This window comes from Scyliorhinus torazame, chromosome 4, assembly GCF_047496885.1.
Source record: "Scyliorhinus torazame isolate Kashiwa2021f chromosome 4, sScyTor2.1, whole genome shotgun sequence".
In the NCBI taxonomy this organism is placed as follows: domain Eukaryota; kingdom Metazoa; phylum Chordata; class Chondrichthyes; order Carcharhiniformes; family Scyliorhinidae; genus Scyliorhinus; species Scyliorhinus torazame.
Window position 1 is genome coordinate 261,389,906 of NC_092710.1, and position 23,308 is coordinate 261,413,213.

General features: G+C 47.5%; 1 protein-coding gene across 9 annotated transcripts in view; it reads left to right on the forward strand.

Annotated features, from left to right (window-relative positions):
- The first annotated feature begins 2,691 nt into the window (after nucleotides 1–2,691).
- The window catches only part of ahi1 (Abelson helper integration site 1), a 537,691-nt gene continuing 517,074 nt past the window's right edge, over nucleotides 2,692–23,308 (forward strand). For 5 of the 9 annotated variants that reach the window (XM_072499696.1, XM_072499702.1, XM_072499703.1 and 2 more), the window contains exons 1-2: nucleotides 2,692–2,838; nucleotides 3,876–3,968. The gene's annotated coding sequence lies outside the window, so the exon portion shown is untranslated. Of the gene's footprint in view, nucleotides 3,028–3,875; nucleotides 3,969–5,026; nucleotides 5,197–23,308 lie in introns of all 9 variants that reach the window. The other 4 variants (XM_072499698.1, XM_072499697.1, XM_072499701.1 and 1 more) reach the window with 4 other exon arrangements.

Below are 23,308 nucleotides of genomic sequence, written 5' to 3' on the forward strand. Positions count from 1 at the left end.
AGAAGCAGTGTAATCTTATTGGTCACAAAAGCAAAATACAACAGAGGCAGGAAATCTGAAATGAAAATAGAAAATGATGGGAATACTCAAAAGATCAGGCAGCATCTGTGGTGAGAGAAAGTTAATGTTTCAGGTCAATGATTTTTAATTTGTTTCAATGGCAACATAATATAACACACAATAGAACATTCATTCAGCAAAATCCATGCAATTAAACCTATACCCAGCAAAGAGCATCAATGAAATGTACTGAAGAATCATCTATACTAAACTTTCATCATTAATCACAATATTAGAAAAGCTTTTACACCAATGACAGAAAATTGAACATTTTTAGATCAAAAGACATGGGGTGCGATCAAACCAATATAAAACGGAGACTGTTCTGGATGGGATTGCTGAGAGCGACCCTGCTATCTAATGACACTCTGTTTTGTTTTCACGCCCCGCCAGGGAATGCCCTCCTGAGGCTGCACTTAGCGTAATTTCCTGCACAGCGGAGCTCCTCAGGGCAGGAAGAGAAAATGGCACCTCAATCTCTAGACCACTAGATGCGCCTCAGACTCTCCCCAACGTCCCAGCCACCTATAAGGGGGTTCTTGCCCCCCCCCCCACACCCCACCTCATACAGGCTGGGCACCTCTGGGCCCAATCCCTGGCTCAAACGAAATGCCAGTTTGGCACCTTGGCACTGCCACTGGGCATCCTGGTAGTGCCCCTGCCAGCCTGTCAGTGCCACCTGGGGGCACCATGGCAATGCCAGGCTAGCACCACCTGGGAGACCTGCCAAGTGCTGTTTCACCTTGTCCCCATTGGTGGGACTAGTGCTAAACGGCAACAAGCTGCGGTCTCCTTGGAAAGGGGATTTGATCCCGGGAGCCGGTTCCATCTGGTGAAGGGATAGTTAAGTTAATTTCTAAACTTACCTAACTCTGCCAGTCTGGATCCCGCCCTCCCATTGTGGGCAGGATCCAGATCGCAACACCTTGCGAGATCTGGTTAGATCTTCCGAGGCGCAAAAACCGTCGGAATCCTGGGATGGGCCTCTCCCAGGATCTTTCAGTCTCGTCCTGTCCTAATTCCGGCAGAACGCAGCCGGTAAATTGCGCCCATGGATGAGGAGGTTCCTTCCCAACATATACAGAAAGCAACATTAGAGTCATAGAGGTTTACAGCACAAAAAGAGACCCTTCGGCCCATCATGTCTGCACTGGCCATCAAACACATATCTATTCTAATCTCATTTTCCAGCACTTGGTCGCCTTGTATGCTATGCCATTTCGTGCTCATTTAAATGCGTCTTAAATGTGAGGCTTTACGCCTCTACCACCCCTTCAGGCAGTGAATTTCAGATTCCCACCACCCTTTGCGTGAAAAAGCTTTTCATCACATCCCCTCTAAATCTCCTGCTCCTTAATCTATGTCACCTGGTTATTGACCCCTTTACTAAGGGGCAATGTTCTTTCTTATCTGCCCTATCTCTGTCCCTCATAATTTTGTACACCTAAATGAGATCCCCCTTCTGCCTTCTCTGCTATCAGGAAAACCCCAGCCTTTCTTCATAGCTGAAACACTCCAGCCCAGGTAACATCCTGGTGAGTCGCCTCTGCACCCTCTTGAGTGCAATCACAAATTTCCCACAGTGTGGTGACCAGAACTGCACACTGTACTCTGGCTGTGGTTTAACGAGCATTTTATACAGTTCCATCATAACTTTCTTTCTCTTATATTCTATGCCTCGGCTAACAAAGGAAAGTATCCCATATGTCTTTTTAGGGGAGGGATAGTGGCACAGTGGTTGCACCACTGCCTCACAGCGCAAAGGACCTGGGTTCAATTCCAGCCTCGGGTGACTGTGTGTGGAGTTTGCACGTTCTCCCTGTGTCTGTGTGGGTTTTCTCTGGGTGTTCCGGTTTCCTCCCGCAGTCCAAAGATATGCCGGGTAGCTGGATTGGCCATGATAAATTGCCACTTAGTGATCAAGAAGGTTTGGGCTACTGAGTTACAGGGATGGGGTGGGGGCAGGAGGCGATGTATGGTGCTCTTTCAGACTCGATGGGCCGAATCTGCACTGCAGTGATCCTATGATTCTAATCTATGAACCACGTTATCTACCTGTCCCGCTGCCTTCATGCACCCTAAGGTCTTCCTGGCCCTTTCTAGCGTCCTACCGTTCATTGTGTATTCCCTTGCCTCAGTGCATGTACCTGAATGAACTGGGATTCTAGCGTCCTACCGTTCATTGTGTATTCCCTTGCCTCAGTGCATGCACCTGAATGAACTGGGATTCTAGCGTCCTACCGTTCATTGTGTATTCCCTTGCCTCAGTGCATGTACCTGAATGAACTGGGATTCTAGCGTCCTACCGTTCATTGTGTATTCCCTTGCCTCAGTGCATGTACCTGAATGAACTGGGATTCTAGCGTCCTACCGTTCATTGTGTATTCCCTTGCCTCAGTGCATGCACCTGAATGAACTGGGATTCTAGCGTCCTACCGTTCATTGTGTATTCCCTTGCCTCAGTGCATGTACCTGAATGAACTGGGAACTACCTGAAGTTCGGACCTTCCTGAATGGACTGGGATTCCCCGCTGCCCTGCCGGGTAGGGGTGCTGTGATTGCCAGCTGCGACCAGCAGGGGGGATGGCGGGGCGGGGGGCTGGGCGCAGGCGCGGCCAGGGCGATTGTGACGCACTTGGAGCCGCCCGCTCCCCTCTGGTCGCCACAGTCGCGCGCAGCCTGATCCTGATCCGCAGCGGGAATCCCGGCACCGGGAATAACGGGAACCTCACCGAGTCCAGCCCGGCTTCACAGCCGCGCCTCGCCGCTCCCTCCCAGGTCAGCAATCCGCGCCATTGGTTTCTCGCTCAGAATCGGCTCCCTCAGCCTTGTTGTCATGGCGTGAGGCGGTGCCGGCGTTGCTAGGCCGCCGTTTCAAACAGAGCGGGGCGGGGTCGGGCCGAGTGCATCCCCCGAAGCCTAAACCCTGCCCATGGTGAGAGAGGGTCTGCATTCTGCCAGAATCAGGTGAGTGCTGCCTGCCGCCTGTGCAGCCACCTCTTGTCGCCTGATTCTCCTCATGTTGGAATGGGTATCTCCCGCAACACCTGCAAATTTATCAGTATTATGCCTGCTATTTTCTGGTTTTAATGCAAGACCGGTTTTATCATTTAAAATGCACTGGGCTCAGTAACACAAACGAGCAACAATTGTGGAGCAACATCACCTGACACAATGGAATGGGAATAATAACACTTTTAAATATTGACATGTGGATTCATTAATTAGTCAGTATACGCAAGCGAAGCAGATTTGCCTGTCTTTTGGAAGTATACATGAAATAATTCCAGTGAAATTAGTGCAGGTAGCTAAAACAGTATTGACATAGTAAGTCTTACAACACCAGGTTAAAGTCCAACAGGTTTGTTTTGAATCACAAGCTTTCGGAGTGTAGCAGCTCCTTCAGGTGAATGAAGAAGTGGGTTCCAGAAACATATATAAACAAAGTCAAAGATGCAATACGATACTGTGAATGTGAGTCTTTGCAGGTAAATAAGTCTGGCATGAGACAATTCACACCTTTTAAATCTGTGATTACCCCTCTCTCTGGATCTGCAAAGACTTAATTACCTGCATAGACGCGCATTCAAAGTACTGTATTGCATCTTTGTCTATATATATATATATATGTTTCTGGAACCCACCTCTTCATTCACCTGAGGAAGGAGCAGTGCTCTGAAAACTAGTGATTCGAAACAAACCTGTTGGACTTTAACCTGGTGTTGTAAGACTTCTTACTGTGCTCACCCCAGTCCAACGCCTGCATCTTCACATCATGGCTACCATTGTTGACATAGTCATTATCTGTTTTGTAGGCAGCAATTTCTATCGTCCAACATTTATTTAACTGAAGCTGATGGGTTTCTCTGGGAAAAACTAGTTTTTAGCGCTCACAGGACACATACAAGGTAAGACCGAATCCTTGAGAGTACAGGTAGACTTCATTTAAGATCTTTATGAATATATATTGCTTCAGGGCACAATAACTGGAATGACTTTGCCATCTAAAATCATGAAGAAAATCAGTATGTCAGAATGTGCGCATGGAGTTTAATTCCAAGGTGGTTTTTGCAATGTTGAATTTCTCCCATTCCTTTGAATATTGGCACCAAAATGCTTGGCATCCGTGCCCTTGCGATTTGCTGTTATCATAACACAATTAATTAGCTTGTTCAGGACATGGACCCTATATTCACAAAGGCAGGTCCATACTGCAATTATTTCATCTGATTCCACTGCTTCGGCATTTTCCAATCCTTTGTTCTGCCTTGATTAGCAAGCTATCTCTTCTGGTGTCCTTCATTCATAAGCCAATTAAAGTATTGGACCTACCCCACTTTGATTTCATACTCTTTTACTCCGGTTATGCCATCTATCCTTTATTGTATGCATATTTCCCACATCTTTTGTTAATCTGTCTCCTCAATGTGTTATGATTGCAATTTCTATGATCACGGCTCTCCAGCTTCCACAGTCTAGATTTAGATTTATTGTCACGTGGTGCAGTAAAATGTATTGTCTGCACAGTCCAAGGCAGATCACTCCATACATGAAAACATATAACATAGAATAAATATCTGAGGATACATAATAAAAATACATAAACATAGACAGTGGGTAAAGTGTATATAGTGCTACAAATATAGAGAAAATGTGTATAAAGATCTGTTCAGACCCTAAGAGGGTCATTCAGGAGTCTCATAATAGCGGGGAAGAAGCTGTTTTTGAATCTCTTGGCGCGTTTCTCAAACTTTTGTATCTTCTGCCTGATGGAAGAGGTTGGAAGAGAGAATAGCCCAGATGGGATGGGTCTTTGATTATGCTGCCCGCTTTCCCAAGCCAGCGGGAGAGTGTCGACAGAGTCAATGGTTGGGAGGGGGCTCGTATGATGGACTGAGCTGTATTCATAACTCTGTCTTTGATGAAAGTCAACATCTTGGCGTTTTCAAACCCTGCACCTTTCCAGCTGGCGGATGTGTTCGCGGACATCTTCAACCTCTCCCTACTCCGTTCCGAGGTCCCCGCCTGCTTCAAGAAAACCACCATCATACCGGTGCCAAAGAAGAACCAGGCAGCATGCCTTAACGACTATCATCCAGTGGCTGTGACAGTGATCATTTTGAAGTGCTTCGAGAGGTTGGTCATGAGACACATCAACTCTATACTCCTAGAATGCCTAGATCCACTGCAGTTCGCATACTACCGCAGCAGAAGTCATCTCCCTGGTCCTACACTCATCCCTGGAGCATCTCAACAACAAGGACTCCTACCTCAGACTCCTATTCATTGACTACAGCTCCGCCTTCAACACCATAATCCCAGCCAAGCTCATATCAAAGCTCCAAAACCTAGGACTTGGCTTCTCCCTCTGAAATTGGATCCTTGACTTTCTAACCCATAGACCACAATCAGTAAGGATAAACAACAACACCCCCTCCACAATAGCCCTCAATACTGGGGCCTTGCAAGGCTGCGTACTTAGCCCCCTACTATACTCCCTATACATACACGATTGTGTGGCAAAATTTGGCTCCAGCTCCATCTACAGGTTTGCTGATTACATGACCTCAGTGGGTCGGATCTCAAACAATGATGAGTCAGAGTACAGGAGGGAGATGGAGAACCTCGTGGTGTAATGACAACAATCCCTCAATGTCAGCAAAATTAAAGAACAGGTCATTGATTTCGAGAATCAAAGCCGTGTAGACACCCCTGTCTGCATCAACAGGGCCGAGGTGCAAATGGTTGACCACTTCAAATTCCTAGTTAATGCATCATTAACAATCTGTGCTGGTCCACCCATGTTGACGCAACGATCAAGTAAGCATAACAGCGCCTATACTTTCTCAAGAAACTAAGGAAATTTGGCATGTCCACATTGACTCTTACCAACTTTTTCAGATGCACCATCTGGCTGCAACCCAGCATGGTATGACAACTGCTTGACCCAAGACCGTAATAAACTACAGACAGTCGTGAACACAGCTCAGTCCATCATGCAAACCTGCCACTCGCTGCCTTGGGAAAGCGGGCGGCATAATCAAAGACCCCTCCCACCCGGCGTATTCACTGTTCCAACTTTTTCCATTTGGCAGGAGGTACAAATACACTAACAGATTCAAAAACAGCTTCCCTGCTGTTGCCAGACTCCTGAATGACCCTCTTGTGGACTGATCTGATCTCTTCACTCATCTTCCCTAATGAGTAGTACTGCACTCCTATATGCTTCACCCGATGCCTGTGTCTATGTGTATTTATGTATACCCTATGTTTATTTCATGTGTGGCATGATCTGTCTGGACTGTACACAGAACAATACTTTTCACTGTACCTCGGTACACGTGACAAATCCAATCCAATCCAACCTTTTCTGCTTCGAACTGTCAATGTATTTCCTCATTTGTCTCCCTCTTGTTCTGCTGCCCACAATTTTGCCACTCACTACCAAATTATGTAGTTGCTCTACCCTAAGTACGTGTCCAAGGAGTCTTGTTGTCCCTCAGTAGTCAAAGCTCTTGTGTACCAGAATGAGTGAGAAGCAATGGGAATATATTGTTGAGCTAGAGAATCAGCCATAAGAACATAGAACGTAAGAACTAGGAACAGGAGTAGGCAATTCAGCCTCTTGAGTCCACTCCACCATTCAATATGATCATGGCTGATCTTCTCTTCGTCCCCACTCCACTTTCCTGCCCGTTCCCCATGAACTTTCAACCCATTGCTGATTAAAAGTGGTCTCTCTTCCAATTTACTCAAAGTCCCCGTATCCGCCGCACTCTGGGTTAGTGAATTCCACAGATTCACGACCCTTTGAGAAAAGTAACTTTTTCTCATCTCAGTTTTAAATCTGTTGCTCCTTATCCTAAACTATGACCTCTCATTCTAGATTGCCCCACAAGAGGAAGCATCCGCTCTATGTCTACTTTGTCAATAACTTTTATCGTCTTATATACCTCAATTAGATTTCCTCTCCTTCTAAACTTGAAAGAAAATATGCCTAAAATGCTCAATCTCTCTTCATATGACAAACCCCATCATCTCTGGAATCAATCTCGTGAACCTCCTCTGAACTGCGTTTAATGCAACTACATCCCTCCTCAAATATGGGGATCAAAAGTGTACACAGTACTCCAGGTGCGGTCTCACCAATGCTGTATACAGTTTCAGCAGCACTTCCCTACTTTTACACTCTCTTCCTTTCGCTGTAAAGGCCAAAATTCAATTTGCCTTCCTTATTACCTGCTGTACCTGGATACTAGTTTTCTGTGTTTCATGCAAGAGGACACCCTGATCCCTCTGCCCTGAAGCATTCTGGACTTTCTATGTCATGATCATCACATTGAATGGCAGGGCAAACTCGATGGGTCAAATGGCCATCTCCTAATTTCTATGAGGGAGAGAGTGAGTGTTTCAAATCCAAATTTGGATTACATCAAGGATTGTCAATGAGCCTCTTCCTGATTGGCTTCCTGATGTTCTGACTGAGCAGGTGGGACGGGGGTCATAGTCAGATGACATTGAGCAATGTGAGGATGATGAAGATTTTTTTTACGAAAGTATTTTTATTTCAACAAATTTTCAACATTTTCACAATACGGCCCCAAGCAACCCCCAGGCCCTGTTATGCTTTCTTGATTGTAGCGTCAACATGGGTGGACCAGCACAGATTGTTAATGATGCATTAACTAGAAATTTGAAGCGGTCAACCATTTGCACCTCGGCCCTGTTGATGCAGACAGGAGTGTGTACACGGCTTTGATTCCTGAGATCAATGACCAGTTCTTTAGTTTTACTTCTCCAGTAAATCGCCCCGCTACACCGAGGCGCAGGGTGGAGAGGCTGACCTCCACCCCAACAAAAACCGCCTTCGACCGATCAACGAAGCAAAGGCTAAGACATTTGCCCCCGTGCCCACCTGCAGCTCGTGCTGGTGCGACACCCCGTAAATGGCTTCTACAAGGCCGGGCTTCACATCCACATGTAAGATCCTTGAAATTGTTCTGAATATCGACCTTCAAAAATGTTCTAGTTTTGCACAGGACCAAAACATGTGAACATGATTCCCACATTGCTCACAGGTATCCTCCACCCCCTCAGGATACCTGTGAGCGATGTGGGAGGGCCCCTAAACAGCTGGCTCATCCTTGACTTAGTGAGGTGTGCCCTATACACTACTTTGAGCTTTATCAGCCCCAACCTCGCACAAGAAATCGAGGCATTCACCCTCCGCAGCACCTCACACCACAGTCCCTCTTCTAGGACCATCCCCAACTCCTCTTCCAATATCATCTCCAATCCCCTCCATGGACATTCCGCCCTCCTCCAGGATCCTCCCATAAATCGTCAAAATGACTCCATTCTCCAGTCCTCCCGCTGACAAGACTTCCTCCAACAATGAAGGGGCCGGCGCTACAGGGAAGGTCGGGAACATCTTCCTTGTGAAGTCCCGCACCTGTACATACCTAAACCCCTCTCTCTGTGTCAATCCATATTTCTCTCCCAATTCTTCTAGTCTTTCGAATCGTCCCCCAAGGAACAAATCCTTCATTTCACTAATACCCTTCTCGCAACCCCAAACCGCGACCATCCTTCCTGGCCCAAAACCGTGATTCCCCCTAATTGGCATCCCCCCCCAACCCAGCCCTCAATTTAAAATGCAGCCTAAACTGCCTCCAAATCTTCAGTGTGGACACCACCACCTGACTCGCCAAATACCTTCCTGGGGCCATTGGGAGCGGTGCGGTTGCCTACGATCGCAATCGCGACCCCCTGCAAGAGCCCGCCTTCATCCTTACACCATCCTCTCACCTTCTCCGCATTTGCTACCCAATAATAGTAAAGCAGGTTCGGGAGGCCTAGTTCCCCCCTTTCGCCTCCCCTCTGCAATATCACCTTTCTAATCCTGGGAACCCACACCCTACCCCAAATGAACGAGGAGATCAATGTATCCAACCCCTTGAAGAACGATTTAGGTAGAAAGACTGGCAGACACTGGAACAGAAACAGGGACCACGGCAACACATATTTTGACAGCCTGTACCTGGCCTGCCAATGACAAAGGGAGATTGTCCCACCTTGCCAAATCAGCCTTCACCCTCACAACCAAACTGGTAAAATTAAACTTCCGGAGCCCTGCCCAGTCATGAGCCACGTGCACCCCCAGAGTGAGACGCGCCAAGCAGAATGGCTGCTACTCCGACACCTGTTCCCACTCCCAGTGGGGAGACCATAAAAACCTCAATTTTTCCTCGGTTTAACTTGTACCCCGAGAACTTCCCAAATCTCTGAAGCAGCTCCGTTGCTCCCCCCATCGATACCTTCGACTCCGAGACGTATAGGAACAGATCATCTGCATATAGGGACACCCTATGTTCTACCCCACCTCTCATTATCCCCTTCCACAATCCTGAGCTCCTTAGAGCAATGGCCAAGGGTTCTGTAGCCAATGCAACCAGAAGGGGGGACATAGGGCAGCCCTGTCTCATACCCCAGTGCAATGCGAATTACCCCAAGTTCAAATTATAGATAGGGTGAACAGTTGGAGGCTTTATCCCAGGCCGGAAATGACAATTACAAGGGGGCACAAGTTCAAGGTGAGGGGGTAACAGGTTCATTGGCAATGTGCGGCAAAAGTTCTTTTACACAGAGGGTGGTGGTGGCCTGGATGCACTGCCAAGTGAGGTGGTTGAGGCAGATACGATAGCGACCTTAAGATAGGCACATGAATAGACGGGGTTTAGAAGGATACAGGCGGTTGCTCTACATAGGACTCATGATCGGTGCAGGCTTGGAGGGCAGTAGGGCCTGTTCCTGTGCTGTATTGTTCTTTGAACGAAATTACCTCCCCCCTTACTATGCCTGCAAAGCTTCCCAGACCACCGATTGGGAGACTCCTCCTCCCCCCCCCCCCCCCAGATTTAGGATAACACCCATCACCTTCTTTGCAAACCCCGCATCGTCCCATTTGGGCGCTCATTAAAGCGCCAACCTACCCTCCAGCAAATTTGTCACTACTACGTACCTGCCCCCCAGATCCACCACCACTTTCTCCATCTGGAACTTGCTTACCAGTACCGCCATGCCCCGAGCCCTACTGTCAAACCCCGAGTGTGACTCACCCAGTCCTTCCTAAGCCTCACCTGATCTTTCACCCACAGATGTGCCTCCTGTAGCATCACTACATCAGCCTTTAGGCTCTTCAAATCAGTGAAACCTTCAATCTCTTCACCGGTCCCCCAATCCCCTCACGGTCTATATTACTATTCTGACTGGGGGTCTCTCATCCCCCGCTCTTCCTATCAACCATCATCATAGCCCCGGGTCCTTCCTCTCAGGCTAACCCGTCCCAGCCTTTTGTTACCTTCGAACACCACCACCTCCAAAAAAAAACAACTACTTCCCCATATCAACCCATTACCCAGTATCACCCCCCCCCCCCCCCCCCCCCCCTCATGCCTCCCAGGCCCAGCAAAACCTGCTCAACCAGACTTCGATGGCTGCGACCCTCCCCCCCCCCTCCACACTCCCGTTCAGTAACCACACTCTGCTTGCTTGTGTGGGGGCCCCTACCCAAACCCACCTCCTCCCAAACCCCCCTTCTATTAGCCAGTCCCAGGAAATAAAAAACACCCCCACCAAAGCCAGTGCACATATTCCCCAAGCCCAAAGTACCTATAACAACCGTCCCATATACAACTAAACCCAAGACCCCTACATTCTCACCACCCAGTACAGAAATGTAAAACACCATAAACAAAAAATAAAGCCCAGTCCCCTTCCCCTCAGTTCAGACCTCATACCCAATTCCATCACATTTCAGCCCCAATTCTTCAGCCTTCACGAACGCCTCCGCTGCCTTCACCATTCCAAAGTAGAGATCTTCCGAGTTTTGCGTCACCCTCAACTTGGCGGGATAGACCCCTCCAAACTGCACACTTTTGTTGTAGAGTGTCGCCTTCACCCTTCTGAAAGCCGCCTGCCTTTTCGCCAAATCCATCGTCAAATCATGGTAAATTCGTATACCAGCAGCACCCTCCTATTTCACCTCTCGCCTTTGCTTCGCCCAGTTTGGGACCTTTTACTTGGTACGATACTTATGGAAGCGAAGTATAATTGCTCTTGGTGGCTCATTTGCTTTTGGCTTCAGCCTTAACGACCGATGTGCCCTGTCCAGATCATATCGGGAGGGTTCTTCCCCCTCCTCCATCAACTCCGCCAGCACCTTTGCGAAGTATTCAGTCGTTCTTGGGCCCTCCACCTCCTCCGGCAGACCCATGATCTGCAGATTTGGCCTCTTTGACCTGTTCCCAGGTCCTCCACCTTAGCTTTGAGTCCTTTATTCCCCTCCCCAACTCCTTGCCCATCAAAGTGATCTGGTCGCTATGCTGCGACATAGCCTCCTCCATCCTTTTCAACTTCTCTCCTTGCTCTCTTATCTTGGTCGCATTCTTCGACACAGCCGCTATTACCGGGGCAATTGCCTCCTCCACCCACGTTTTCAGCACAGCCATCATTTCCCTTCGCATTACCTCCATATGCTTGTTGAACAGCCTTTCAAAATATCCGGACATGAGTTCGATCAGAGAATCCACCGTGAAGGGAGCGGCGCCACATTGTACTCCTTCCCCCGCCATCTTTTTTTCCTCCTGAGACATCGGCTCACTCTACAACGGATTTTCGTACGCCCCCTCCTTTCCGCCGTTCTTCGTCTGGGCCTTTGACATCACAATATCTTCCTACGCCGATTTATTCAAAAATTGCCCCTGAGAGCGGGCAATAAAGTGTTTTAAAAATCCAAAACTTTGGGAACTTCCCCAAGTGTGACCTCTGCTTACATGACGTCACCGCAATTCAGATTAAGACATGACTGAGTGTCTGGAGTAACTGGAGAAAAACACCGGAAGACAAGAGTATGAAGATTAGGAGACCAAAGACCCAGTAAATGGATTGTCAGTTTGAACATAGGAAAGTGGGTCAGAGCGAAGGTGTATTATGGGAGAAGACTTGGAGCAAGTGAATGGTTTGAAGTACATGGGGTCATGATGATGGAAGTATAGAAATTAATGGATTAGCTCTGGTTAGATTGATGGGAAGAAGCTCAGTGGGTTGTTATGTGATAGAAAAGTTTTGCCAAAACTAAAAGGAAGGCTCCAGAGGACAGTTGTGAAACTGGCCATGTTATATTGTGCAGGAACTTGGGGCAACATCAACAAGAGAGGATCAAGGACTGAACATTGAGATGCAAATGCTGAGATGAATGTGTGGGGTGACCAGAAAGGACAAGATCAGGAATCAGTACATTGGGGGTCAGTGAAAATTGTGGAAGCATCGAAGAAAGTGGCGAAGAGATTGAAATGGTATGGTACTTTATTACAGGAGAGAGAAAAGGAATGTGGTGAGCAGAGTGATGGTCATGGAACTGCCAGGAAGAAGAGAAAGGTTTGAAGACCAGATGGCAAAATGCAGTGAAAGACTTGAGTGCAGTGGGATTGGAGGAAGAGTAGTTACTGACAGGAGGTGGAGAAGGGGATCAACCAGCATTGTGGCGATCCCAAGTAAAATGAGAGAAGCTGAAAGAAAAAGTGTGAACACAACCATATGCACACACGGGCTGGAATCTTAATCAAGCATATTAAAAAAATATATATAACTTTAGAGTACCAATTATTTCCTTTTCAAATTAAGGGGCAATTTAGCGTGGCCAATCCACCTAACCAGCACATCTTTGGGTTGTGGGGGTGAAACGCACGCAGGCACTGGGAGAATGTGCAAACTCCACACGGACAGTGACCCAGGCTGGGATTCGAGCCGAGTCCTCAGCGCCGTAGTCCCAGTGCTAACCACTGCACCACATGCTGTCCCTTACTCAAGTACATTTTGGGTGGGGTGACAGGCAGGGAGACATGTAAAAGTGGGCTCCATGACAGTGACACTTGAGGCTCCCGGGTTCAATTCCCACTTGGGTCACTGTCTGTGTGGAGTCTGCACATTCTCCCCGTGTCTGCGTGGGTTTCCTCCGGGTGCTCCGGTTTCCTCCTACAAGTCCCGAAAAACGTGCTTATTAGGTGAATTGGACATTCTGAATTCTTCCTCAGTGTACCCGATCAGGCGCCGGAGTGTGGCGACTAGGGGCTTTTCACATTAACTTCATTGCCAATGTAAGCCTACTTGTGACTAATAAATATTATTATTATTAGTAGTAATAATAAATAGTCTCATTTAGTTTCTAACAATTGCACATTTGATGTATGTGCACAGAAATGGAAAATCCAAGAACATTGTGCATTGTTTCTTCCTGAAAACTGAATAATTTAATTTGTAATTTTTTTGTTAGCTGCCTTTTTTGCCCAAGTTGTACAGGAATGATATCTGTACAAACCACTGAACCTTTTCTTCTAAAGATACGACTCTGTCTGTCTTTCCTTTGTTCTTTGAAACAAGGCACTGTTTGTTTCCTAAGGTGGAAATTCAAGGTCAAGTGTTTTGAAGTCTGGTGTCCAACCTAATGTTTCTCCCTTATTCAACATGATTGTAGACTGGCTATTCATCTGCTTGTTCGTGGGACTTTGTGAGAATTGGCTGCTGAGTTTGCCGTGATATGAATCTCTTGGGCTTAATGACAAAAGGAGGCCTTTCCCCCCCATTGTGACTGTGCTCAGTGTTTGCAAAAGCAACCCAAACTAACCTGCTTATCCTGCTCTCACCCCATTGCCATCTCTGTTTCAAATATTTATCTAATTTTCCCTGAAGGATGAACTGGTTTCCCCTGAACCACCCACTAATGCACAGCATCCCAATCTCCAACAAACCTCCATGTTTTACAAAACAAACCTCAACCATAGTTTCTTGGTGACATTTTTAAATTAATAGTCTTGAGGTAATTGTTTTATGTAACAAACACAAATACTTACCTTGATTTAAATGGCAGTTTGAGGACCTCGGTTCCCAACGGACCTCAAGACTGCTGTGCCTGCGCAGACCAGGGACTAGCAGCACATGCGCAATTCACTCCTTTTCATTCGATAGGTTTCCTGCGCACTTGCACAGAAGGGAAGGAAAAGAAAAAGTGAAACTGTGCTCAAAGCAGATCATGTGACCTGACATGGGGAGTGGAACGCAAAGAAGGTCCTAAACCAGGGAGTGGAGCAGAAAGAAATCCTCAGCAGCGACAAAGATAGAGGTATATCCCATTATAAAAGTATGGGATTCACCTGAGGAAGGAGCAGCGCTCCGAAAGCTAGTGACATCGAAACAAACCTGTTGGACTTTAACCTGGTGTTGTAAGACTTCGTACTGTGCTCACCCCAATCCAACGCCGGCATCTCCACATCATGGCTACCATTATAAAAGGCTTGAGGAATATAGGGCGTAGCTGTTAATGAGGATAATATGAATCGGGATCAGTTTGGGCAAAGACAAAGATTTCAGTGTTGATAGAACATAATTGCACAGATTCTGACTGCAATTTTTCTAAAAACTAATCAGCTAAATTTTCACTTATGAAAAAAAGGTAATCTCTTGCCAGTCAGTAATTCTGTTTGAATGTTATAAAGGTGACTAGGACACATTTTCAACATCAAGCCTATCTTTACTACCCAAAACATATCATTGTGGCAGTATTTTGATGTATTGTCCGATGGCTGGCAGAAAGTACTTGGCAAGAAAATAGATTGATTTGTTCATCCGAATAGAGATTAGCACCCTTTCTGTTCATACGCACTGATCTTGGTGCAATAAAACCATTGAAAAGTTTGCTGAAAAATGTAGACTTCTGTAGTTGGGCTGTATTTTGGGCACATAGCGGGAGAAACACTGTCATAGTTTCTCTGATGATGAATAACGCCAAGGTTCGTTTTTAAGCAGTCAAGAATTGCACGGGTAAAGTGGCCCCTGATGCACCATGTATAAGGTAAAAGCAGGTAGCCACCACCAACTGTACAGGGCCCCACTATTTTCACATGATGCACAAATTTGTATGTACTTCAAATCTGATTATACCACATTTCTAGCTTAAAGTGTGCTATCTTTGCCGGACAGACTAAAAATACCTCAGCGACTGCTTTGCTGTTCTGTTCCAAAGTATGATAAGTTTCCTTTGGGGTACCACTTCAACTTCCTGTCTCATTCACAGTATTGGCTTTTTACCTTCTTTTTTTTTTTCCTACCCTTCCTCCTTACACCATCCACCAATGTATAGGTTTTTTCTTACTTGTGGTTTGTAAACTGTTGTCACAGTTTCATGCTTCAATGCCAACTGAGGATTTTTAAAATACTAGCTAAAAAACTGAACTCAGAGTTTTTAAAACAGGCTAAAAGTATGACTTGCGTTCACTATAAAGGTGGCTATGCAATTTGTATTGCTGTGTTTCTAACCCACTGAGGTGGAGAATCCTTGTCTGCAAAAACCAAACAATGGCCAGACCAGAATTTGAGAAAGCCACCGATCCTGTCCTCATTCGCAAGGCTTCAAGACAATCATCTGGGATATTCAACAAGGGGAGGTGGTGTTCCCAGACATGAACTCATCAAGCTACAATGGGAGTGTGTTAAACTCTATGACTTGAACAGTGGGACACTGGCTGATAGAGAGGATTTCCAGTCATGAACCACGTTACAAGGGAGAATACCCTAGACTTGACGATGTTCGAATCAATGAGTGACAGTCATGCGAGAGACCTTCCATTTGTTTGTTTAAATTTATACGTTCTCTGCAGAAAGAGGAAAAGCAGCTGAGATGCTGACAAGAGAAGGCCTGTGTGGACTTCCTCCTTCCTCCCTCTCTCTCCAACCCACCTTGCAAGCTGACTGTGACAAACCAGGGATGCCCCTGCTGCAAACAAAACTTTTTAAAAGAATTCAACCTAGCACTTCTGTCTCTAGGACCATAGCCAAAACTGGCTTCTAAATCGGAAGCATTGGGACCTCCAAAGCAAAGTTGCAAAGAGCACCAAATTCAGCCTCAAGCCAGCCGCATCACCAACTACAGACTTGACTGTAGATAGACCGTATACCCCTTTATTTCTCTGGACTGTAATCTATTGGCATGCATACGTGAACTTCCAGTGAGTGTGCATGTGCGCCTGCTATGTATTTTATTTTACTTCTATCAGTTTAAGTATAGTGACCTCATTCTTTGTTACACTCAAGAAAATCTCTCCAATTGGTTCTTTATGATCACAGCGTGTAAACAGTTAAACAATCACTGAATTAGCAGATGTATCCTTTTCAAAACAACCTGTTGCAGTCAGTTGGGGAGAGGGAAGAGTGGGGCAATTCAACCGCTCCGCACCTGATTGTAGCACTTAACCCATTAATTGCTTTCTTGTGGCAGGAAGCAGCATAACTGGCTTCTTTTTCTTTCCTACCATCTCCCCACCCCCTTTATTTTGTTGTACATTTAATCAGGTGTTTAAAGTTTCTGGTTTTGATGAAGTCTGTATGCCTGAAATATTAAACTGATGGATTTTCTGTGCAATTTTTGCTTCTGGAATTTACTGTTTTCTTTAAGAAGCTCAAACCGAAGAAACTGAAGATGAGACCGGGGGTGGGGCAGATGCGGTGTCCAGGCACGGACCCCCATTGCCGCGGCCTACAGGACAGTCATCTTGCGCGCACCACTGAGAAACATGTGGGGGCAGGGGCTGCAGTGCAGGCCGGGGCCAATGTGTAGCCTGTTGGGCATGGGGGTATGCACCATGCTACTGCCTTTCATCCCCTGCAAACCATGGACTTCGGAATCCAACCAGGGATGGTGGCCTTTGTTAGCCTCTGGCTGCTGTTGAGTAAAGAGTCAAGAGATCTGCTCCTTTTCCCAAATGCCTTTATTTTTCTTTGAACACACTCAGCACCAAACTCTATCATCACATCACATGCCCCAAAGGCCACCTGTAGCGTCTTTACATATCAGTGCCAATTATTGAAACAATGAGACATCTAATTGGAATGTTTCTTAACCCATTCCTTAACAGTCTCCCCTTCCTTGGAGAGAAAAACTAATTTGGTGAAAATTTCAAGAAACTCAATCACACGCAATTTCCCCCCTCTTTTTTTTTTTTTGAAAGGAAAAAAAACAGTAACAGAAACAGGCGCCATTCATTAACAATATCCAAGATCCACTGCAATGTGGGTCGTATAGACCGATCTCGCTCCTCAATGTTGATGCTCAGTTGCTGGCAAAGGTGCTGGCTACGAGAATTGAGGATTGTCCCGGGGGTGATTCATGAGGACCAGACGGGATTTGTGAAGGGTAGGCAATTAAATACAAATGTGCGGAGGCTCCTCAATGTGATTATGATGCCCCCGGTGGAGGGGGAAGCGGAGGTAGTGGCAGCTATGGACACGGAGAAGGCCTTTGACCGGGTGGAGTGGGAGTATCTTTGGGAAGTGTTGCGTAGGTTTGGGTTCGGGGATGGGGTTCATCAGCTGGGTCAGGCTGCTATATAGAGCCCCGGTGGCGAGCGTGGCTACAAATCGGCGGAGGTCGGAGTACTTTCGGCTGTACCGGGGGACGAGGCAGGGGTGCCCCCTGTCCCCCTTGTTGTTTGCACTGGCAATTGAGCCTCTGGCCATGGCACTGAGGGAGTCCAGGAAATGGAGGGGACTGGTCCGGGGGGGAAGAGGAACACCAGGTGTCGTTGTCTGCTGACGACCTGTTGCTGTATGTGGCAGATCCAGTGGAGGGGATGGCGGAGGTCATGCGGATCCTAAGGGAGTTTGGGGACTTTTCGGGGTATAAACTCAACGTAGGGAAGAGTGAGATCTTTGTGGTCCATTCAGGGGACCAGGGAAGAGGGATAGACAAGCTACCGCTGAAGAGGGCGGAAAGGAGCTTTCGGTACCTAGGGATCCAAGTAGCTAGGAGTCGGGGGGCCCTGCACAAGCTCAATTTGACGCGGTTGGTGGAGCAGATGGAGGAGGATTTTAAAAGATGGGATATGCTGCCACTCTCACTAGCGGGTAGGGTGCAGTCGGTCAAAATGACGGTCCTCCCGAGGTTTCTCTTTGTGTTCCAGTGCCTTCCCATTATGATCCCCAAGGCCTTTTTGAAACAGGTAAGTAGGAGCATCATGGGTTTTGTGTGGGCGAATAAGACCCCGAGGGTGAAGAGAGTGTTTCTGGAGCGTGGCAGGGACGGGGGCTGGCGCTGCCGAATTTGTGCGGCTATTATTGGGCAGCCAATGTGGCGATGATCCGTAAGTGGGTAATGGAGGGAGAGGGGGCGGCGTGGAAGAGGCTAGAGATGGCGTCCTGTGTGGGCATGAGCCTGAGGGCGCTGGTGACGGCACCGCTGTCGCTCTCGCCGACAAGGTACACCTCGAGTCCGGTGGTGGCGGCAACGCTGAAGATTTGGGGGCAGTGGAGGCGAGATGGGGGCCTCGGTTTGGTCCCCGATTCGGGAGAACCATTGGTTCGTCCCGAGAAGGATGGACGGGGGGTTTCGGAGCTGGCATCGGGCAGGGATTAGAAAAATGGGGGACCTGTTCATTGATGGGACATTTGCGAACTTAGGGGCGCTGAAGGAGAAGTTTGGGCTACCCCCGGGAAACGCTTTCAGGTACATGCAAGTGAGGTGGTTTGTGAGGCGGCAGGTGAGGGAATTCCCGCTGCTCCCGGCACAGGGGATTCAGGACGGTGATTTCGGGTGTATGGGTTGGAGAAGGCAAAGTTTCGGCGATTTACCAGGAGCTGAAGGAAGAGGAAGAGGCTTCGGTGGAGGAGTTAAAGGGCAAGTGGGAGGAGGAGCTGGGGGAGGAGATAGATGAGGGTCTGTGGGCTGATGCCCTGAGTAGGGTTAATTCTTCCTCCCCTTGCGCCAGGCTCAGCCTAATACAGTTCAAAGTTACTCACAGAGCGCATATGACTGGGGCGAGGTTGAGTAGGTTCTTTGGGGTGGAGGACAGATGTGGGAGGTGCTCGGGAAGCCCGGCAAATCACGTCCATATGTTCTGGTCGTGCCCGGCACTGGATGGGTTTTGGAGGGGTTTTGCGAGGACTATGTCCAAGGTGGTGAAAGCCCGGGTCAAGCCGAGCTGGGGGTTGGCATTATTTGGGGTAACGGATGAGCCGGGAGTGCAGGAGGCGAAAGAGGCCGGTATTCTGGCCTTTGCGTCCCTGGTAGCCCGGCGGAGGATTTTGCTATTATGGAAAGATGCGAAGTCCCCTAGTGTGGAAGCTTGGATCAATGACATGGCAGGGTTCATCAAGTTGGAGAGGATAAAGTTTGCCCTGCGAGGGTCTGTGCAGGGGTTCCTCAGGCGGTGGCAACCGTTCCTAGACTATCTCGCGGAGCATTAGGAGGAGGTCAGCAGCAGCCCAGGGGTCGGGGTTCTTTTGGGGGGGCGTTTGGGTGGGTGGGTGGGGGGGGGGGGGTTCCCTATTGGTGCTTTTAAATGTCATATGAGGGGTTATTGTATATGGGGGAAATCCAATGTATAATTTTTGATTGTTCTCATGTTTTTTTTCTTTTTGTTGGGGGGGGGGGGGGGTTTGTTGAAAATCTGTTGAAAAATTTGAATAAATATATATATTTTAAAAAAAATTATTTGCTTTATTTGCTCTCTATGTATTCTACTTTAGGATCATTAATTTTTGTACTCAACTCTAAGACATCCGGTCTAGTCTGTCTACCTAACCAATTCAGTTGCCCAAATAAACTTCGCAGTTGCTCTTTTTCCATCTTTGAAACCACTGTGTCTTTTTGTGAAACCCGACTACGACTAGGAACGGGAGAGAGAGAGGGAGCCGGTGCAGCTTGGGATTCAGGTTGGTGTTTAAACTTGCCCCCATGTTCCAGCGGCCTTCATTTCCGGGAGCGGGAGAGAGAGAGAGAGCCGGAGTGCAGCTTGGGATTCAGGTAGGTGTTTAAACTTGCCCCGAGGTTCCAGCGGTCTTCATTTCCAGGAGAGAGAGAGGGAGCCGGAGTGCAGCTTGGGAGTCAGGTAGGTGTTTAAACTTGCCCCCAGGTTCCAGCGGCCTTCATTTCCGGGAGAGAGAGAGGAAGCCGGAGTGCAGCTTGGGATTCAGGTAGGTGTTTAAATTTACCCCCAGGCTCTACCGGCCTTCATTTTCAGGGATTCAGGTAGGTGTTTAAATTTACCCCCAGGCTCTACCGGCCTTCATTTTCAGGAGAGAGAGAGGGAGCCGGAGTGCAACTAGGGAATCAGGTAGGTGCTTAAGTGTTTGATTTTTACCTCTATTTAAGTTGGACGGTTGCTAAACCCGAGACACTACTCTTGTAGTGTCTCCCACCCTTCCACCTCCTCTAACCTAAGGGGGTGAGTGAATATCAGGTAAGCTCTCTCTTTGCTTTTTCTTTTATCTGCAAGTTATAGCTTCAGATTTTCGGCGGGAGCAGTGGCCAGGGGTCTGTCGGGAAGGTAAGTAGCTGCGAGAAATTTAACTCTTCGTGGGTTGGTAAGTATTGTGATTGGTAAGTAAAATCCTTATTCCTTTCACTTATTCATTGTTTGATATATTTGTAATCAGTTAAGGTAAAGTGTAAAAATGGCAGGAGATCCCAGACCCATGTTACGCTCCTCGTGCTCAAATGTGGGAGTTCAGGGACGCAGCCGATGCCCCGACTCCTTCATGTGCGGGAAGTGTGTCCAGCTGCAGCTCCTGTTAGACTGCATGACGGCTCTGGAGTTGCGGATGGACTCACTTTGGAACATCCGCGATGCTGAGGAGGTCGTGGATAGCAAGTACAGTGAGTTGGTCACACGCAGATTAGGATTGGTGAGGGAGACAGGGAATGGGTGACCAAAAGGCAGAGAAAGAGCAGGAAGGCAGTGCAGGTGTCCCCTGCAGTCATCTCCCTCCAAAACAGGTATACCGTTTTGGATACTGTTGGGGGAGATGACTCAGCAGGGGAAGGCAGTAGTAGCCAGGCTCATGGCACCGTGGCTGGCTCTGCTGCACAGAAGGGCGGGAAAAAGACTGGCAGGGCTATAGTCATAGGGGATTCAATCGTAATGGGAGTAGACAGGCGTTTCTGTGGTCGAAAACAAGACTCTCGAATGGTATGTTGCCTCCCGGGTGCACGGGTCAGGGATGTCTCAGATCGGCTGCAGGACATACTGAAGGGGGAGGTTGAACAGCCAGTTGTCGTGGTGCATTTAGGCTTCAACAATATAGGTAAAAAGCTGGGTGAGGTCCGACAATCAGAATTTAGGGAGTTAGGAGATAAGTTTAAAAAGTAGGACCACAAAGGTAGTAATCTCAGGATTGCTATCAGTGCCACGAGACAGTCAGAGTAGAAATTCAAGAATAGTCAGAATGAATACGTGGCTTGAGAGATGGTGCAGGAGGGAGGGGTTCCGATTTTTGGGACATTGGAACCGGTTCTGGGGGCGGTGGGACAATTACAAATCGGATGGTCTACACCTGGGCAGGACTGGAACCAATGTTCTAGAGGGTGCTTTTGCTAACACTGTTGGGGAGGTTTTAAACTAATGTGGCAGGGGGATGGGAACCAGATTAGGAAGTTAGAGGTCAGTAAAGAGGCAGCAACTAAAGCCAGTAAGGTACTAGATAATAAACAATGTGACTAAGGGGAAGAGTAGACAGGGAAGTGATGATGAACGCAAAGGGACAGGTGGTCTGAGGAGCATTTGTTTTAATGCGAGAAGTGTAGCAGGTAAGGCAGATGAATTTAGGGCTTGGATTAGTACCTGGGAATATGATATTGGTATTACGGAGACTTGGTTGAGGGAAGGGCAAGACTGGCAACTAAATAACCCAGGGTATAGATGCTTCAGGAGGGATAGAGAGGGAGGTAAAAGGGGTGGAGGAGTTGCATTACTGGTCAGAGATGATATCACAGCTGTGATTAAGGAGGGCACGATGGAGGATTCGAGCACTGAGGCAATATGGGTAGAGCTAAGAAATAGGAAGGATGCAGTAACATTGTTGGGACTTTACCACAGCTCTCCCAAAAGCAAGCGTGAAGTAGAGGTACAAATATGTAGACAGATTATGGAAAAATGTAGGAGCAACAGAGTGGTCGAGATTTTAACTTCCCCAACATTGAATCAGACTCATGTAGTGTTGGAGGTGTAGATGGAGCAGAATTTGTAAGGAGCATCCAGGAGAGTCTTTTTAGAGCAGTATGTAAATAGTCCAACTCGGGATGGGGCCGTACTGGACCTGGTATTGGGGAATGATCCCGGCCAGGTGGTTGAAGTTTCAGTCGGTGATTGCTTTGGGAATAGCGATCACAATTCCGTAAGTTTTAGAATACTCATGGACAAAGACGAGAGGTCCGAAAGGAAGAGTGCTAAATTGGAGAAAGGCCAAGTATAACAAAATTCAGCAGGAGCTAAGGAATGTGGATTGGGAGCAGCTGTTTAAGGGCAAATCCACATTTGAAATGTGGGAGTCTTTTAAGGAAAGGTTGATTAGAGTGCAGGACGGGCATGTCCCTGTGAAAATGAGGGATAGAAATGGCAAGATTAGGGAACCATGGATGACGGGTGGAATTGTGAGACTAGCTAAGATGAAAAAGGAAGCATACATAAGATCGAGGCGACTTAAAACTGATGAAGCTTTGGAGGAATAACGGGAAAGTAGGACAAATCTCAAACGCGCAATAAAGAGGGGTAAAAGGGGTCATGAAATATCTTTGGCTAACAAGGTTAAGGAAAATCTCAAAGCCTTTTATTTGTATATAAGGAGCAAGAGGGTAACTAGAGAAAGGATTGGCCCACTCAAAGACAAAAGAGGAAATTTGTGCGTGGAGTCAGAGGAAATGGGTGAGATTCTTTTTTAAAAAAAAAATATTTATAAAATTTTTTAAACACAATTTCTCACCCTTACAAACAAACCCCACCCCCCCTCGTAACAAATAGAAAGAAAGCGCACATAGCAAGACATAAACATAGTAAAACGATATGTTACAGAACTTTGTACATTGGATTCCTCCCGTACATGCCAGTTTTCCAGATCCTTCATGTATTATCTTGCTCAAATAACCCCCAGACAGACCCCCCCCCCCCCTCGCAAGACATTTCCCCTGGGCTGCTGCTGCTGACCGACCTTCATCTAACGCTCCGCGAGATAGTCTAGGAACAGTTGCCACCGCCTGTAGAACCCTCTCAAGGCAAACTTTATCCTCTCTAGCTTGATAAACCCTGCCATATCATTTATCCAGGCCTCCACGCTGGGGGGCTTCGCCTCCTTCCACACTAGCAAGATCCTTCGCCGGGCTACTAGGGACGCAAAGGCCAGAATGCCGGCCTCTTTCGCCTCCTGC